Raw genomic sequence first — 13,070 nt, forward strand, 5'->3', positions numbered from 1 at the left:
TCTTCGTAGTGCCTGTTCCAGAACTTCTGCGGGTGCTGCCTGCTTCTGTGAGGGCTCCCTATCTTGCTGGGAGCCCCGTCTGTCTCCTCACGCAAATGGCGACATCCTGGTCCCTCCTGGGCCACAGCAGCATCCAAAAACCCTAACCGCGACCCTTGCAGCTAGCAAGGCGTGTTTGCAGTTTTTCTGCATGGGAACACCTCTGCAAGCTTCTTCACGACGTGGGACATCCATCCTCCAAAGGGGAAGTTTCTAGCCCTCTTCGTTCTTGCAGAATCCACAGCTTCTACCATCCGGTGGCAGCTTCTTTGCACCCTCAGCTGGCATTTCCTGGGCATCTGCCCAATCTCGACTTTGTCGCAACTCTTGGACTTGGTCCCCTTGTTCCACAGGTACTCTCGTCCGGAAATCCACTTTGGTTGCATTGCTGGTTTTGTTATTTCTTGCAGAATTCCCCTATCACGACTTCTGTGCTCTCTGGGGAATATAGGTGCACTTTACACCTACTTTTCAGGGTCTTGGGGTGGGCTATTTCTCTAACCCTCACTGTTTTCTTACAGTCCCAGCGACCCTCTACAAGCTCACATAGGTTTGGGGTCCATACGTTATTCGCATTCCACTTTTGGAGTATATGGTTTGTGTTGCCCCTGTACCTATGTGCTCCTATTGCAATCTATTGTAACTTTACACTGCTTGCATTACTTCCTTTTGCTATTACTGCATATTTTTGGTATTGTGTACATATATCTTGTGTATATTTGCTATCCTCATACTGAGGGTACTCACTGAGATACTTTTGGCATATTGTCATAAAAAAAGTACCTTTATTTTTAGTATATCTGTGTATTGTGTTTTCTTATGATATTGTGCATGTGACACCAGTGGTATAGTAGGAGCTTTGCATGTCTCCTAGTTCAGCCTAAGCTGCTCTGCTAGCTACCTCTTCTATCAGCTTAAGCTGCTAGACACCTCTTCTACACTAATAAGGGATAACTGGACCTGGTACAGAGTGTAAGTACCCCTTGGTACCCACCACAAGCCAGGCCAGCCTCCTACATTGGTTGTGCAGCGGTGGGATAAGTTCTTGTAACTGCTTACCACTTTGTCATATTGTACTTTTCATAAGAGAAAAATATACAAAACAAGTTCAGTGTATGTACACCTAACCAAAAAGTTTTGCTTTTCTTCTCGTACTCTATTTGCTAAGTGCTGAAAAGTACCTCTAAACTTTCAACAAGTTTCTAAAAAGTTGAAAAAGTTTTTTTTTCTGTTTCCTTAAAAAGTTCTGCAACTTTTTCTTTCTTTTTCTGTCCCTTAAACCTTTTTCTATCATGTCTGGCACAGGTCCTACTCTTGATCTGGTCAGCTCTGCTTATGACCACCTTAACTGGAAAGGTGTAAGGAGTCTCTGCATTGATAGAGGTTTAGGGGTAGGGAAGAATCCCTATAGAGAATTGTTGATTAACATGCTCATTGAAAATGATAAGGCCTTAGCAGGCACATCTGTTGAGAAGTTAGGAGGTGGTTCAAATCTGATTCTGGGGCAGCCCCAGCAAGAATGTTAGATGGTATTCTTTCCAACTTGCCCCTTAGCAGACCACCTAGCATAACTGGTACTAATGTGAGCTCTCATCACAGTAGGGATGTCATTCCTGCAGGTCAAGTTGTTAGAGTGCAAACTGTTAGGGACAATTCTCCCTCTGTTCATTCACACCATTCGTCTGTGTCAAAGCATGCCCAACCCACCCACCCTGATGACAGAATGTTAAAAAGGGAGCTCAATAGATTGAGAGTGGAAGAGACCAGGCTGAAGCTTAAACAGCAACTGCTGGCTCTAGACAGGGAATCTTTAGACTTAGAAAAAGAAAGACAGAGGTTGGGGTTTGGATCCCATGGTGGCAGCAGCAGTATTACAGATAGTAATCCTGTGAAAGAGCATGATTCTAGGAATCTGCATAAGATAGTTCCCCCTTACAAGGAGGGGGATGACATTAACAAGTGGTTTGCTGCACTTGAGAGGGCCTGTGTTGTACAGGGGGTCCCTCAAAGGCAGTGGGCTGCTATCCTATGGCTATCTTTCAGTGGAAAGGATAGGGATAGGCTCCTTACTGTAAAGGAAAGTGATGCCAATAATTTTACAGTTTTGAAGAATGCACTCTTGGATGGATTTGGCTTAACCACTGAACAATACAGGATTAAGTTCAGAGAAACCAGAAAAGAGTCCTCACAAGACTGGGTAGACTTTGTTGACTATTCAGTGAAGGCCTTGGAGGGGTGGTTACATGGCAGTAAAGTTTCTGACTTTGAAAGCCTATATAATCTGATCCTGAGAGAACATATTCTGAATAACTGTGTGTGTGATTTGTTACACCAATATCTAGTGGACTCAGATCTGACCTCTCCCCAAGAATTGGGAAAGAAGGCAGACAAATGGGTCAGAACAAGAGTGAACAGAAAAGTTCAGTTCATACAGGGGGTGACAAGGATGGCAAGAAGAAGGATGGTAAGTCTTCAGACAAGGGTGGGGACAAATCTAAAAATGAGTATTCATCAGGCCCACAAAAACACTCTGGTGGGGGTGGTGGGTCCAAATCCTCTTCTAATCAAGTAAAGAAACCATGGTGCTATTGATGTAAAGTAAAAGGCCATTGGACAACTGATGCCAGTTGTCCAAAGAAAAGTACCAAGCCTCTCACTACCACAACCCCTACTGCTACACCTAGTACCCCATGGTAATAGCAGTGGTGGTGGGAGCAAACCTACTAATAGCCAAACCAAGGGAGTAGCTGGGCTCACTTTTGGTAATTTAGTTGGGGTTGGTCTTGTTAGGGAGACCACAGAGGCTGTGCTAGTCTCTGAAGGTGCCATTGATTTGGCCACCTTGGTTGCTTGTCCCCTTAATATGGATAAGTACAAGCAACTTCCCCTAATAAATGGTGTTGAGGTTCAGGCCTACAGGGACACAGGTGCCAGTGTTACCATGGTAATAGAGAAACTGGTACACCCTGAACAATACCTACTTGGTCACCAGTACCAAGTGACTGATGCTCAAAACAACACTCTTAGCCACCCCATGGCTGTTGTAAATCTCAACTGGGGGGGTTACTGGTCCAAAGAAAGTTGTGGTTGCCTCAGATTTACCTGTATACTGTCTACTAGGGAACAATTTGGAGACATCAGCTTGGGCAGAAGTGGAGTTGGAGGCTCATGCAGCAATGCTGGGCATTCCTGGGCATATTTTTGCTTTGACCAGGGCTCAGGCCAAAAAGCAAAAAGGACAGGGTAACTTGGATCCTGGAACAATGGACCAAGTGCTCCCTAAAGCTAGGGTCAGTAAAGGTAAATCCCTACCTACTATCCCTCCCTCTACAGATGATTCAACTTCTGAGGAAGAAGAATTTCCCCCCTGTGCAGAACTTTCACCAGAGGAGCTGGAAGCAGACACTGCTGAGTTTTCAGGTGGAGGGGGGCCATCCAGGGAGGAGCTGAGTGTGGCACAGCAAACCTGTCCCACATTAGAGGGTTCAAGACAGCAAGCTGTCAAACAGCAAAATGGGGATGTCAGCGACTCACATAGAGTTTACTGGGAGGACAACCTCTTGTATACAGAGGCAAGGGACCCTAAACCTGGAGCAGCCAGGAGATTGGTCATCCCCCTGCAATACAGAGAGTTCCTCCTAACTCTAGCCCACGACATTCCCTTGGCTGGACATCTAGGGCAAATTAAAACATGGGAAAGGCTTGTCCCCCTGTTGCATTGGCCTAGGATATCAGAGGACACAAAAGATGTTTGCAAGTCCTGTGTCACCTGTCAAGCCAGTGGCAAGACTGGTGGCACCCCAAAGGCCCCCCTTATTCCACTGCCTGTGGTTGGGGTTCCCTTTGAAAGGGTAGGGGTTGACATAGTTGGCCCCCTTGACCCTCCTACTACTTCAGGCAATAGGTTTATCTTGGTGGTAGTGGACCATGCCACAAGGTATCCTGAAGCAATTCCTCTAAGGACCACTACAGCTCCTGCAGTGGCAAAAGCCCTCCTGGGAATCTTTTCCAGGGTGGTTTCCCAAAAGAGGTGGTATCAGACAGGGATAGCAACTTTATGTCTGCATACTTGAAGGCCATGTGGAAGGAATGTGGTGTAACATACAAATGCACCACACCTTATCATCCACAAACAAATGGACTGGTTGAGAGATTTAACAAAACTCTCAAAGGAATGATAATGGGACTCCCTGAAAAACTCAGGAGGAGATGGGATGTCCTGTTACCTTGCCTCCTTTTTGCTTACAGGGAGGTACCCCAGAAGGAGTGGGCTTCAGCCCCTTTGAACTCCTCTTTGGGCACCCTGTAAGAGGTCCTCTAACACTTGTAAAGGAGGGTTGGGAACAACCTTTAAAAGCTCCTAAGCAAGACATAGTGGACTATGTACTTGGCCTAAGATCCAGAATGGCTGAGTATATGAAAAAGGCCAGTAAAAACCTTCAGGCCAGCCAAGAGCTCCACAAGCAATGGCATGACCAGAAGGCTGTTCTGATTCAGTACCAACCAGGGCAGAAAGTGTGGGTCTTGGAGCCTGTGGCCCCAAGAGCACTCCAAGACAAATGGAGTGGACCCCACATTATTGTTGAAAAGAAGGGAGAAGTCACCTATTTAGTTGACTTGGGCACTGCCAGGAGCCCCCTTAGGATGTTCCATGTCAATCGCCTGAAACCCTACTATGACAGGGCTGATCTCACCCTGCTCATGGCAACAGATCAAGGACAGTAAGAAGAGAGTGACCCTCTCCCTGATCTCTTCTCTTCCACAGAACAAGATGCTCTAGTGGAAGGTGTAGTTTTAGCAGATTGTCTTACTGCTGAGCAGAAAGACCACTACATAAATCTCCTGGGTCAGTTTTCTGAACTCTTTTCTACTGTGCCAGGCACCACTTCTTGGTGTGAGCACACTGTAGATACTGGAGACAGCATGCCTGTCAAAAGTAAGATCTATAGGCAGCCTGACCATGTCAGGGACTGCATAAAACAAGAGGTTCAGAAAATGCTTGAACTGGGAGTGGTTGAGCACTCTGAAAGTCCATGGGCCTCTCCTGTGGTACTTGTACCCAAGCCTCATTCCAAAGATGGGAAAAGGGAAATGAGGTTTTGTGTAGATTACAGAGGTCTCAACCAGATAACTAAAACTGATGCTCACCCTATACCCAGGGCAGATGAGCTCATAGATACACTGGCATCTGCCAAGTATCTAAGCACCATTGATTTGACTGCAGGGTATTGGCAGATCAAGTTATCAGAGGATGCTAAAGCAAAAACTGCATTTTCGACTATTGGAGGGCACTACCAATTCACAGTAATGCCCTTTGGTTTGAAAAATGCACCTGCCACTTTTCAGAGGTTGGTGAATACAGTCCTGCAAGGGTTGGAGGCTTTTAGTGCAGCATATCTAGATGAAATAGCTGTCTTTAGCTCCACCTGGGATGATCACCTGGTCCACCTATGGAAAGTTTTGGAGGCCCTGCAAAAGGCAGGCCTCACTATCAAGGCCTCAAAGTGCCAGATAGGGCAGGGGAAAGTGGTTTATCTGGGACACCTGGTAGGTGGAGAACAGATTGCACCACTTCAGGGGAAAATCCAAACTATCATAGATTGGGTTCCCCCTACAACTCAGACCCAGGTGAGAGCCTTCTTAGGCCTCACTGGGTACTACAGGAGGTTCATAAAGAACTATGGTTCCATAGCAGCCCCTCTTAATGACCTCACTTCAAAGAAAATGCCTAAAAAGGTATTGTGGACAGCTAGCTGTCAGAAAGCTTTTGAGGAGCTGAAACAGGCAATGTGCACTGCACCTGTCCTAAAAAGCCCATGTTACTCCAAGAAATTCATTGTTCAAACTGATGCATCTGAATTAGGGGTAGGGGCAGTCTTATCACAACTCAATTCTGAGGGCCAGGATCAACCTGTTGCTTTTATCAGCAGGAGGTTGACCCCTAGAGAAAAGCGTTGGTCTGCCATAGAGAGGGAGACCTTTGCTGTGGTCTGGGCACTGAAGAAGTTGAGGCCATACCTGTTTGGCACTCACTTCATTGTTCAGACAGACCACAAACCTATACTTTGGCTAAAACAAATGAAAGGTGAAAACCCTAAATTATTGAGGTGGTCCATATCTCTACAGGGAATGGACTATACAGTGGAACATAGACCTGGGAGTACCCACTCCAATGCAGATGGACTCTCCAGATATTTCCACTTAGACAATGAAGACTGATCAGGTCATGGCTAGTCTTATTGTCCTTCTTTTGGGGGGGGGGGTTGTGTAGGAAAGTACCATCTTGCCTGGCATGTTACCCCCATATTTCGCTGTATATATGTTGTTTTAGTGTATGTGTCACTGGGACCCTGCCAGCCAGGGCCCAAGTGCTCATAAGTGTGCCCTGTATGTGTTCCCTGTGCGATGACTAACTGTCTCACTGAGGCTCTGCTAACCAGAACCTCAGTGGTTATGCTCTCTCTTTACTTTCTAAATTGTCACTAACAGGCTAGTGACCAATTTCACCAATTCACATTGGCATACTGGAACACCCTTATAATTCCCTAGTATATGGTACTGAGGTACCCAGGGTATTGCGGTTCCAGGAGATCCCTATGGGCTGCAGCATTTCTTTTGCCACCCATAGGGAGCTCTAACAATTCTTACACAGGCCTGCCACTGCAGCCTGAGTGAAATAACGTCCACGTTATTTCACAGCCATTTACCACTGCACTTAAGTAACTTATAAGTCACCTATATGTCTAACCTTTACCTGGTAAAGGTTGGGTGCTAAGTTACTTAGTGTGTGGGCACCCTGGCACTAGCCAAGGTGCCCCATATCGTTCAGGGCAAATTCCCCGGACTTTGTGAGTGCGGGGACACCATTACACACGGGCACTATACATAGGTCACTACCTATGTATAGCGTCACAATGGTAACTCCGAACATGGCCATGTAACATATCTAAGATCATGGAATTGTCACCCCAATGCCATCCTGGCATCGGGGAGACAATTCTATGATCCCCCGGGTCTCTAGCACAGAACCCGGGTACTGCCAAACTGCATTTCCTGGGGTTTCACTGCAGCTGCTGCCAACCCCTCAGACAGGTTTCTGCCCTCCTGGGGTCCAGCCAGGCTTGGCCCAGGAAGGCAGAACAAAGGACTTCCTCAGAGAGAGGGTGTTACACCCTCTCCCTTTGGAAAAAGGTGTCAGGGCTGGGGAGGAGTAGCCTCCCCCAGCCTTTGGAAATGCTTTGATAGGCAGAGATGGTGCCCCTCTCTGCATAAGCCACTCTACACCGGTTCAGGGATCCCCCAGCCCTGCTTTGGCGCGAAACTGGACAAAGGAAAGGGTAGTGACCTGCACCAGTACCTTTATTTTTAGTATATCTGTGTATTGTGTTTTCTTATGATATTGTGCATGTGATACCAGTGGTATAGTAGGAGCTTTGCATGTCTCCTAGTTCAGCCTAAGCTGCTCTGCTAGCTACCTCTTCTATCAGCCTAAGCTGCTAGACACCTCTTCTACACTAATAAGGGATAACTGGACCTGGTACAGAGTGTAAGTACCCCTTGGTACCCACTACAAGCCAGGCCAGCCTCCTACATTGGTTGTGCAGTGGTGGGATAAGTACTTGTAACTGCTTACCACTTTGTCATATTGTACTTTTCATAAGAGAAAAATATACAAAACAAGTTCAGTGTATGTACACCTAACCAAAAAGTTTACTTTTCTTCTCGTACTCTATTTGCTAAGTGCTGAAAAGTACCTCTAAACTTTAAATAAGTTTCTAAAAAGTTGAAAAAGTTTTTTTTTCTGTTTCCTTAAAAAGTTCTGCAACTTTTTCTTTCTTTTTCTGTCCCTTAAACCTTTTTCTATCATGTCTGGCACAGGTCCTACTCTTGATCTGGTCAGCTCTGCTTATGACCACCTTAACTGGAAAGGTGTAAGGAGTCTCTGCATTGATAGAGGTTTAGGGGTAGGGAAGAATCCCTCTAGAGAATTGTTGATTAACATGCTCATTGAAAATGATAAGGCCTTAGCTGGCACATCTGTTGAGAAGTTAGGAGATGGTTCACACTCTGATTCTGGGGCAGCCCCAGCAAGAATGTTAGATGGTATTCTTTCCAACTTGCCCCTTAGCAGACCACCTTGCATAACTGGTACTAATGTGAGCTCTCATCACAGTAGGGATGTCATTCCTGCAGGTCAAGTTGTTAGAGTGCAAACTGTTAGGGACAATTCTCCCTCTGTTCATTCACACCATTCTTCTGTGTCAAAGCATGCCCAACCCACCCACCCTGATGACAGAATGCCATCCTGGCATTGGGGAGACAATTCCATGATCCCCCTGGTCTCTAGCACAGAACCCGGGTACTGCCAAACTGCCTTTCCTGGGGTTTCACTGCAGCTGCTGCCAACCCCTCAGACAGGTTTCTGCCCTCCTGGGGTCCAGTCAGGCTTGGCCCAGGAAGGCAGAACAAAGGACTTCCTCAGAGAGAGGGTGTTACACCCTCTCCCTTTGGAAAAAGGTGTCAGGGCTGGGGAGGATTAGCCTCCCCCAGCCTCTGGAAATGCTTTGATGGGCACAGATGGTGCCCATCTCTGCATAAGCCAGTCTACACCGGTTCAGGGATCCCCCAGCCCTACTCTGGCGCGAAACTGGACAAAGGAAAGGGGAGTGACCACTCCCCTGACCTGCACCTCCCAGGGGAGGTGCCCAGAGCTCCTCCAGTGTGCTCCAGACCTTTGCCATCTTGGAAACAGAGATGCTGCTGGCACACTGGACTGCTCTGAGTGGCCAGTGCCAGCAGGTGACGTCAGAGACTCCTTCTGATAGGCTCTTACCTGTGTTGCTAGCCTATCCTCTTTCCTAGGTAGCCAAACCTCCTTTTCTGGCTATTTAGGGTCTCTGCTTTGGGGAATTCTTTAGATAACGAATGCAAGAGCTCATCAGAGTTCCTCTGCATCTCTCTCTTCACCTTCTGCAAAGCAATCGACCACTGACTGCTCAGTACTCCTGCAAAACTGCAACAAAGTAGCAAAGACGACTACTGCAACCTTGTATCGCTGGTCCTGCCGCCTCCTCGACTGTTTTCCTGGTGGTGCATGCTGTGGGGGTAGTCTGCCTCCTCTCTGCACTAGAAGCTCCAAAGAAATCTCCCGTGGGTCGACGGAATCTTCCCCCTGCAAACGCAGGCAACAAAAGACTGCATCACTGGTCCGCTGGGTCCCCTCTCAGCACGACTAGCGTGGTCCCTGGAACTCAGCAACTCTGTCCAAGTGACTCCCACAGTCGAGTGACTCTTCAGTCCAAGTTTGGTGGAGGTAAGTCCTTGACTCCCCACGCTAGACTGCATTGCTGGGTACCGCGTGATTTGCAGCTGCTCCGGCTCCTGTGCACTCTTCCAGGATTTACTTTGTGCACAGCCAAGCCTGGGTACCTGACACTCTAACCTGCAGTGCACAACCTCCTGGGTTTTCCTCCGGCGTCGTGGGATCTTATTTTGTGACTTCGTGTGAGCTCCGGTTCACTCCTCTTCATAGTGCCTGTTTCGGCACTTCTGCGGATGCTGCCTGCTTCTGTGAGGGCTCCCTATCTTACTGGGCACCCCCTCTGTTTCCTCACGCTATTGGCGACATCCTGGTCCCTCCTGGGCCACTGCAGCATCCAAAAACCCTAACCGCGACCCTTGCAGCTAGCAAGGCTTGTTAGCGGTCTTTCTGCGTGGGAACACCTCTGCAAGCTTCTTCACAACGTGGGACATCCATCCTCCAAAGGGGAAGTTTCTAGCCCTCTTCGTTCTTGCAGAATCCACAGCTTCTACCATCCGGTGGCAGCTTCTTTGCACCCTCAGCTGGCATTTCCTGGGCATCTGCCCAATCTTGACTTTGTCGCGATTCTTGGACTTGTTCCCCTTGTTCCACAGGTATTCTCATCCGGAAATCCACTTTGGTTGCATTGCTGGTGTTGCTCTTTCTTGCAGAATTCCCCTATCACGACTTCTGTGCTCTCTGGGGAATATAGGTGCACTTTACACCTACTTTTCAGGGTCTTGGGGTGGGCTATTTCTCTAACCCTCACTGTTTTCTTACAGTCCCAGCGACCCTCTACAAGGTCACATAGGTTTGGGGTCCATACGTTATTCGCATTCCACTTTTGGAGTATATGGTTTGTGTTGCCCCTGTACCTATGTGCTCCTATTGCAATCTATTGTAACTTTACACTGCTTGCATTACTTCCTTTTGCTATTACTGCATATTTTTGGTATTGTGTACATATATCTTGTGTATATTTGCTATCCTCATCCTGAGGGTACTCACTGAGATACTTTTGGCATATTGTCATAAAAATAAAGTACCTTTATTTTTAGTATATCTGTGTATTGTGTTTTCTTATGATATTGTGCATGTGACACCAGTGGTATAGTAGGAGCTTTGCATGTCTCCTAGTTCAGCCTAAGCTGCTCTGCTAGCTACCTCTTCTATCAGCCTAAGCTGCTAGACACTACACTAATAAGGGATAACTGGACCTGGTACAGAGTGTAAGTACCCCTTGGTACCCACTACAAGCCAGGCCAGCCTCCTACAGTAGTCAAGTGGCCCAGGTTATCTATAAAAATCTCTTTTGCGCATAGGAAATAGAGAAGACAGAAGGCAAAGTTTGGTGAGAGTTAAAATCATTTAGCTCTGCATTTGGTGGCGAGATTGGTTCATATTTCTAAAGTTAAATGGTATGCCCACATGTTGCCCTTTCTTCCACTATCCTCCTGTTTTTAGGTTTCACCAGCATAGCTCTTGCACTGTGCTTGCAAAGTCTTATATTACAAAAAAAAAATATTTAAAGGGACTGAGAACCTACCCTTACTTACCTGAATGCTCCATTTGTTCATTCAAAGGTTGCTCTAGCGTTGTTTAAATTTACTTGCGTTGTATTGGCTAGTAGGTCACTTCCTGTTCTTCTGCTCTGCTGTTCTTTCTGTTCTGCTTTTGTCATCGCGTGTAGTGTGAGGGAAGTACACCTTCCGGTTTTTAGTGATTGGTTACTTGCTAGTGTTTGTACGCGAAAAGATAAACTGTACGCAAGTCAATTTGCGTTGAAATGTGTGTAAACATGTCGGCCATCTTGCAATAGAGTATAGAGTGCAGATGTGAAGCAAGCAGCGAGTGGGCTCAGTATGTTGTGTTTTTCATTACTTAATAATTACATTTCTGATGAATAACAGTTGTGAATATTACAATTATTTATGTGTTCCCTTCTTAAATTACCACTCCCTTATTTTTAAAGAGAAGTAATTTGTATAATTGCGCGATGTTTTGTTTCAAATTGTTATTCTCTCAGTGACTTATTAACAGTCACAAGTGCAGTTATCTTGCAGGCACTAGGGTCATGATTTTAGTGGTGCAGCACGTGCAGTGACACTGGAGTCAAAAGCTCTAGGAACTCCCTCTAAACACCAGATATTGCTATATTTTACTACTAAACAGGTAGCCACAAGTGCAATTACTTTGCAGGCAATAGGGTAATGATTTGAATGGTGCAGAAGGTGCAGTGGCACTGGAGCCAAAAGTTGTCATAACTCCTCTAAGCACCAAATATTGCAATATTTTACTACCAAACAGGCAGTCACAAGTGCAGTTATCTTGCAGGCACTAGGGTCATGATTTGAATGATTCAGCAGGTGCAGTGGCACTGGTGCCACAAGGAGTCAGAACCCCTCCAAACACAGACTATTGTTAAATGTTACTACTAAACAGGCAGTCACAAGTACAGCTACTTTGCAGGCACTAGGGCCATGATTTTAGAGAAGCAGCAGGTGCAGTGACACCGGGGCCAAAAGCTCTAGGAACCCCACTAAACACAAATTATTACTAAATTTTACTTCTAAACAGGCAGCCACGAGTGCAGTTATCTTGCAGGCACTAGGGTCATGATTTGAATTGTGCAGCAGGTGTATTGGCACTGGTGCCACAAGGTGTCAGAACCACTCTCACCACAGACTATTGTTACATTTTACTACTAAACAGGCAGTCACAAGTGCAAGTACCTTTTTCTGGTACTAGGGTCATGATTTTAGTGAAGCAGCAGGTGCAGTGACACCGGGTCCAGAATCTCTAGGAGCCCCACTAAAAACAAATTATTACTAAATTTTACTTCTAAATAGGCTGTCACAAGTGCAGTTATCTTGCAGGCACTAGGGTCATGTTTGAATAGTGCAGGACATGCAGTGGCACTGGTGCCACAAGATGTCAGAACCCCTCTAAACACAGATTATTGTTACATTTTACTACTAAACAGGCAGTCACAAGTGCAGTTATCTTGCAGGATTAAGGTCATGATTTGAAAGGTGCAGCAGGCGCACTTGCACTGCGGGCAAAACTGTCATGGCTCCTCTAAACACCAAATATTTCTTAATTTTACTACTAAACAGGTAGTAACAATTGTGGTTACCTTGCAGTTAAAAGGGTCATGAATTGAATGGTGCAGCAGTTGCAGTGGCACTTTACTACACATTACTATTCTCTAATAAAATGGCATATTAAATAAGGTACAAATTACAAGTTTGGAACCCTGAGATATTAATTAAGCCTGGGCGGAGTTCGCGTAGCAGCGCTATGCGGAACTATGCAGAGTCAAGAAAAAACTCTGTCGCACTGCATGGAGTTCTTGCCGTGCCCTTTCGCATGACATTTAACGTCACTGGCAATGCAAAGTTGTACCTCGCATTGGAATTCTCGTGTGAACAACACCACGCGGTTCACATGGGCACGGCCATCTTGTTTTTTTGCTTGTGATGCTGGAGCCTACTTTTCTCTCCGTCTATATCTCTCCCATCCCTCTGTTTTAAAACCTATTTTCCCCTAGTCACTTTTTATTTTATTACCTTTTTCGCTTCCTCTTTTTATATTTTACCTTTTCTCCTATTTTTTGTGTGTTTTTTTTTTGCGACTTTTTAATTTTTTTCTTTTTTTTTCTTTACTTTCCCCCCTACCTTTTTCCTAATTCAGCCATCCTTATCTCCCCCCCCCCCAATTCCCCAGCACC

The sequence above is a fragment of the Pleurodeles waltl genome, chromosome 3_1 (assembly GCF_031143425.1).
Source record: "Pleurodeles waltl isolate 20211129_DDA chromosome 3_1, aPleWal1.hap1.20221129, whole genome shotgun sequence".
Lineage (NCBI taxonomy): Eukaryota > Metazoa > Chordata > Amphibia > Caudata > Salamandridae > Pleurodeles > Pleurodeles waltl.